The sequence below is a fragment of the Amia ocellicauda genome, chromosome 23 (assembly GCF_036373705.1).
Source record: "Amia ocellicauda isolate fAmiCal2 chromosome 23, fAmiCal2.hap1, whole genome shotgun sequence".
NCBI classification, from domain to species: Eukaryota; Metazoa; Chordata; class Actinopteri; order Amiiformes; family Amiidae; genus Amia; species Amia ocellicauda.
This window is the reverse complement of record NC_089872.1, coordinates 22,404,098-22,409,662: the sequence shown is the minus strand read 5'-3', so window position 1 is coordinate 22,409,662 and position 5,565 is coordinate 22,404,098.

Here is a 5,565-nt window from a genome sequence, read left to right as displayed (position 1 = left end):
TGTTTGTGTAACAGGGTTGCGTTGGGCTCCTCGGCACCCTGTCCTGTACTGACCTGCAAATGAGAATATGATCTATTGGTCAGATTTAACTCCATGACACTTAGACACAGTGTGATACATCAGATCTGTAACTAACTGACTTGAGTGTAATTTGGGGTTTGACAAGTCCCTTCAAACTCAGTCAATCACATTTCCTTATGTGTTCATGTAGGGTGGGTGACCTGGACAGCTTTTATGCCTTTTTTTAAATTAGCTATTTAGTTTGTTTGTTTGATTTGTATTTATTTAACAAAAAGATTAAACACATGATAGAGGGCAGCTGTCAGACTCAGCAATCTCATCATCTTATTTTTGCACAAATAAACAACTAAAGAATGAGAATTACAATCATATGCAAGAGATAATATATATGGACTTTGGTTTAAATCTGGTTAAAATAAATTGTTAAAGTTTATAATATATACAGCTCTGGAAACAATTAAGAGACCACTTAACATTGATTTCTGAACTTGTAGTGGTCTCTTAATTTTTTCCGGAGCTGTATAACTCTAAATCTAAATATTAGCTGTTTTATATTTGTATATGATCTTAAAACTCCCTGAAAATAAGCTCTGCAATAACAAACGTGTAGCAGCTCCTGCACACAGTAGTGACTCCAGACATTAGTCTTAGACTGTAAGTTATGTCTTATTTGTTTTCTGAGTAAATGGCTTAAACAAACGAGTCTTTGCAGGTTGTTGTCAAAGGAATGTACTTGGCCTCTGTTTGCAGGCAGTAGGAGGGAACCGAGCACGGCTGTGCGGCCTGGAGGTCACGACAGATCCATGACCTGGGGGGCTGGAGAGCATCAGCCCTTCTCTGCCGTCTGCACACATCCCACCCAGACCAGGACCACAGACCGGCAGGACCACAGACCGGCAGGACCACAGACCGGCAGGACCACAGCCATAGAACTTCTGGAGCTCCTGGAGATATTCATGTGTCCATTCTTCTTGAAACGTCTGAAGAGAATGAACTTTTCCTGGTGCTGGGAGTTAACTCTTATTCACCCCTGAAATATAGACACAGAACATGTTTTATTCTTTAATGAGAATATATTTCACATAGTTCCTAAATTGTATAACAAGCAATGAGATTAAAACTTACTTCGACTCCGGTATTTTATATGAGCTAACACGGTAACTGGATATTTAAGGACTTACTGTGTCATTTAAAGGTTGACTGAGAGGTGTACCTCTAAGCTATTCGATTTTATTTTATTTTCTGATTTGATTTTGTTTTCTGGTCAGATCTATTGAGCTTTGAAATGGAGAGACACAAATCAAGCTTCGAATGGGCTTTGGATAAGAGAAAGGAAACGACAGGGACTGCATTGCCCTGCTAGGTAAGAGAGCAGGAGAAAATGCTATTATCCAGGAGAAACACTGCTCTAATTTGACAGCAGAGTAAGAATAGTCTGATCCTAGCACCAGGGGACTGCTCAATATAGCATGTTGTGGCCACTCTGTGCAGTTTATTGTGTCAGCCACTGATCTTAATTTTGGTCAGCTTCTGCTTATGGCTTAAATTTCTGACATATTTTAACAAGCTGTTGGTCAGACTAGTACAATATCACTATTGTTATAGAAACAAATATATAAACAAACATATGAAAGCATAGGAATGTAGAGTCTTTAATGCCAGGAACTCAAATATAAGATGCAGCCCCAGAAACTTACATCCTGTAATGGTTTAGACAGTTCTAGAATAGGCTGGCAGATCTAGAATAGGTTGGTAGTTCTAGAATAGGTTGGCAGATTCTGTACTCTGGAGCACAGAAAGCAGGCACCCTTGTGTGGATTTATTTATTATGAAAAATATGTTGTTTCTGAATAATTATTATGATAGATCACTGTTTTAAAAAGCTTGATTACAGCATATAAACTTTTTAGGTTTGTTGGGCTTTGTAACCAAAACACAAAGCAAAGCCAGACAAAAGGAATGCAGGAGATAATGTGTTCAATGATGACATCTAGTGGTTGTATTACCCTTCAGTCTTGGCAGAGAAACAGTGCTTGTCTTTCTTGAATGCGTAACAAATGTCTGAGCAATTTCAGTGGTAGTCATCCATATTCATTGAGTCACATCTTGTGGGTATTTTATTACCGTGTAACTATTGTAGCTCTGTAACTACTGCTATGCCATATTCTCTGCTCTTAACTGAACTCCCTCTAAACTGTCTGTTACTGGAATCACACACTGCATCCTGTAAACTGCTGGATAATTTGACTCTTTTTAGGACTGAAATGCTGTATTGTATTTGGGTCTTGAAATGTTTATATTTTGTGTGAATTAAAAGTGATTGTAAGGGTATCTGTTAATAAATAAATTATAATAATAGCACGGTTCACCCACTTTCAGTTGGTTAACCACCATGCAGTTTCCCTCAGCAGAGTGTTGGACACTTATGTGCTTATGTGAAACACAGCAGCTGTACTGAGCAGCAGGCCTGTGAGACGAACTCCTGCAGGTTGAGATGTTCAGGTCCATGGCTGGAGGAGCAGCAGGCCTGTGAGAGGAGCTCCCTCAGGTCAGTGATGTTCGGGTCCATGGCTGGCAGCGCAGTAGTCCTCCGCCAGGTCTCCCTCAGCCTGGCTCTTTCTCACCTCCACAGGAAACAGCACACTGCCATCCAGCTCTGTCTGCTGGCATCTCTTCAATACTTCTTTGTTCTGACTTTAAATATTGCCTGACTAGAAGTCAAACACATTTTACCTTTAAATTGCAGTGACTTGGTCCAAGGAGGTGAATTAATGTGATGGTTTGAAGGAAGATGATGACACAGTTTTTCCACTGGTTGTGCTGAAGGTGGTGTTTGTGGAACTGATACCCAGTGAACCCCAGTTTCCCTGGCATCTTCACTCCCTGCTGCTCAGTAAGCCCTTGGATGTCTCTGCAGTCCAAAGAACCTCCCTGGGTTTGGTTTAATCTCAAATGCATTATAGTTTCATAAGAAGATTAATGGACTAATTTTCACATCAGAAATTAAATCAATGGGATAGATATGTTTGAACAATATCATTTATTTAATTAACAGCTTCAGAAATCAGTGTCTGTCTGTGATATTCAGGAGTCTGAATACACTATTACTCTAATATTAATGTTGATATAATACATCCCATCAGAATTATTTCCAAAAAATAAATCAAAAATCGATATATTTAAGGCATTGATGCACTTGGAACCAATGCAAGGGTCAATTCAATACTTTGGGACCCTTGACAAGCCAATAACCCAATAACCCTAATAATTCAATTTTGTTTGAGGTTTATTTTTTACTTAATTGTCAAAAAATGTAAATGATTAAACAACCTAACAAAACACAAAGGAATCTGAAAATGTATTTTAAACAACACTATGATAAGACCTCTCGTTACAGATGAATGTTTTTAATATCCAAATTGCATTGTGAGGTATTACACTGGCACGGGCTGCCGACTGGACGGGGCCCAGAGGGATTTACTGTCATTGTAGTGTCTAATGAAACACGTTTCCCTACCAAAAACGTACCATCGCCAAAAAGTACAACCCTTTCTCTCACAGAATGTTAATTGTTATTGGAACCAGGACTGGGGAGGACGCTGCGCTGCTGCGTGTGGAGATCAGAGGGGTGCAGCTTGTGTAACTCCAGGGTGCTGGAAGGTGTGCGATGCTGCAGCTCCTGCGCTACACAGCTGCTCAGTGTCACCGGGCTTCTGGAGCCTCGTAGCAAACATGTATGTATGTTTACATAGTTGTTCCAGCATCAAAGACTGACAATATAAACATTTGTGATGATCGCAGTCCCTCCTTATCAACAGTTTACATGACTTATTGAGTCTAAACAGTTGTTCTTCTCTTCTCTCTCTCTGCCAGTAGAAGATGAGTTCAGTGCGGAAGCTCTCCTTCGCTGCCGTTCCTCGGTGCAAATGTGAAACGCTGTCAATGTCAAAGTTTTCAAGGTGTTTGTTTTTACATTTTTGTTTGTCCGTCGTATTTTAAGCTGGGTCATTTACAGAAGAACAATAGATGTGTACAGTGTATGTAGTGTCTCTTTACTGCACGAAGAATGTTACATTGATCTTCATTTGTAGATTGTTTAACTGTGGTGTCTTTTAAAACAGTTATGAATTATACAACGTGTCTGATGCAATCTTGAGCTGGGTCTTTAAAAGGGTATTTGCTAAGAAATAAGAAATAAATAATAATTCAGATTGAACACTGAACTCTGTGTTGCAGAATGTGACACAGTCACTTCTTCAAGACCCTCTGCTGGCAGGTTTTTAATCTTGCAATTAATTATTAATCGGCCTGGAGCTGCCCTATCCTCTTCAGCAGCCACGGTGTTAGAGAGGCTTGGGCCCCTGAACACCCCGGCCCTGGGCCGCTTTGAACAGATGAAGCTCCGCTGCTGCTAACTCAGGGTGCAGGTGTGTCAGTGTGACATCACTGACACAGAATCCTGTTCCTCTATTCACCTCTCCTGCTTTAACACTGAAATGTGTGGCTGAGAAGATATTACAGCACATTTATCTTGGAAGCAGAAAGGTGTTCACAGTGCGCTTCTCTCTGTATGCCAGAGGCGAGTGGGGAATGTTTTAATTTCTGCCCTTTAGCAGGAGGGTAAAGATATCACGTTTAAAGGGCCTGGGTTGATGGTTGCCTCCAGCTTAAGTCAGAACAGTACTAACTTCATCCACAACCAAAATAATTCTTACAATAGGGGTGAAATCACCCAGATGTAGATGTTAGCAGATATCCTTCCTTTTGAAGAATTGTATCTTTTCTCCACAGAGTGTTTAATAGCTTCATTGTGTTACATCACCAATTCAGACACAAAAGCGCTGGAATCAATTTGCTTCAGACAATAGCGCGAGTGTATTCTCTTACATCTGCATTTCATTTATTCATTTCTTTATGTTCAAGTCAAAACTGCGTTGCCATCGGTTTGAAACCTGCGGATGAGAAAGTGGCATTTGTCTCGTTGGTGAAGTCACAGTCTGAGATGTAAACACGCAGATGTGATGTTTGAGCTCCTTTGATATGAGCATCCATTGTTTCCTGCTGCATTGTTTATCACAGGAATTCCCTGGCTAGACATTAGCAATGGCATCTTTTCCATATACATGTAGGGTTTCTTGTTTTTAATAATTAGACGTGTGTGCATGTCCTGACGTGCCAATGCACCACATATATAGCCGTGGTGCTGTGGTGCTGTGTGCAGTGCGCAGGCTGTCACATCACAACACACTCAGGCAGAGAGAGACTGATTGTTCTGTGCCTTGTGAACCAGGGAAACCGTGCCAGAAAACAAGTGCGATGCTGCCAAATCCAAGAGCCCCAAGAGTCTTAAATCATCATTACCTCACATTAAATTAATCCAAACCCATCTTTCACACTCACTCCCAGCCTCTATGTTGCCTTAATTATTTGCTTCAAAGTTTATTTTTCAATACTTGCCAACAATAACAGGGCCAAATAAATTCCAAACTTGATAATGTCACATTCCAGTGACCGTCACATGCTCTCGTTTTAAAATATCTCTCA